Source organism: Euprymna scolopes, chromosome 12 (genome assembly GCF_053919585.1).
Source record: "Euprymna scolopes isolate OS-2025 chromosome 12, ASM5391958v1, whole genome shotgun sequence".
NCBI lineage: Eukaryota > Metazoa > Mollusca > Cephalopoda > Sepiida > Sepiolidae > Euprymna > Euprymna scolopes.
In genome coordinates, this window is record NC_136493.1 from 8835726 (window position 1) to 8837284 (window position 1559).

The 1559-nt window shown below is 29.6% G+C and overlaps 1 pseudogene; it reads left to right on the forward strand.

The window, feature by feature from the left end:
* The first annotated feature begins 1038 nt into the window (after positions 1-1038).
* On the forward strand, positions 1039-1157 carry LOC145291677 (5S ribosomal RNA; annotated as a pseudogene).
* The last annotated feature ends 402 nt before the right edge of the window (positions 1158-1559 follow it).

Sequence of the window (1559 nt, forward strand, 5' to 3'; positions counted from 1 at the left end):
GGTTAATTACTTTAGGATTAAATCCCGTACATACAAATGCATAAATATATACACATACCGCAATTTACTTTGTATATAGATAGCTAAAACAATTGCTGATGGGTCAGGAGATGCAAGAAATGTACACACATGTATATGTGTAGTGTCGCTGCTGGCTTTGGATAGTGTATTTTGGTGATAGTACAGTCTTTGAAAAGTGCCGAACAAACATTCTAACACTTTTGTCTACTTCTTATTGAAGAACTTTAAAACTTCTCAACAAACTTTGGTCTTTCAAAATATATGTTATATTTCTGCAAAATTCTTGATATACATATATTTTGTTCACTAATTCCTGTTTTCTCGCATTAATTCTGAAATTTTTTGAGTTAGCGCTTGCTAACTCATGATCTATTCATAACCTTCATTCGTTAATATAATATTATATATAATTCATTCGTTAATATAATATTATATTATATATATATATATATATATATATATATATATATATATATATTCTAAGCGCTGTTCTTGGCAATTTTTAAAGACGTCACTATCACCAAAATCCGCTATTCAATGCCAGGATCGGCATTACCAGCCCCATATGACTTCACTTAAAATACTAACTGCCTGTAATTCTATATTCGCCCCTTTGAAGTTTTATCTTTCAAAATATATTTTACATTTCTGTAAAATTTTCGATATAAATAAATTTTGTTCATTATCCTTATTTCCTTTTCAAAATTTTGTATTGTTGAGTTGAATTCAGCCATCCAAAAAGGTAAACTCACAGACAGACAACGGAAATTTTAAATGCTTTCTGATACTCTGGTCTATTTCTTATTCAAGATCTTTAAAACTTCTCAACAAAGTTCGGACTTTCAAAGTCTATTTTGCATCTCTGTAAAATTGTTGATATATAAATATATTTTTTTCGTTGTTTTCTGACTTTAACTCACAAAACCTTGTTGCTAAGTTAACACTTGTTAATTTAACATTCATATTTTTATTCATTTTTCCATTCATCAATTTAACTACATGTATAATAATTATTAGCACTGCAGCATAATCACATTGACACACCGGTTCCCGTCAGATCACCGAAGTTAAGCAACGTTGAGCCTGGTTATTACTAAAATGGGTAACCAATTTGGGAAGTCCAGGTGCTGTATGTAGAAGGACGTCGACACCTCCCTGAAAAAAGTTGCAAAAACCTAATTGATTTGTTAACTTATGTAGAAAAAGATATGTAAGGTGAATGTTTTGAAAGAAAGGAACGTTTAGTTAAAATAATTTATGTTAAAAATCTAACGGAGGACTTTTAACTTCAATTTATAAACAATAAAATATTATAGAGATATTTATGTAATAAAATAGATTAAGAATTCAATTTTATTAACAATAAACAATGGAATTGACCTAATAACAAAGAAAGAGTAGATTTTTATATATAGACTAGAGATATAAGTTAAAGTCAGAGAATGAAGGAGCCGTCCACGAGAGAACGTTGACTTTGTCAGTCGTGGAAGAAGGGTTCGACGGAATTAAGAGACAATATGAGAACTAAAAGGAGAAAG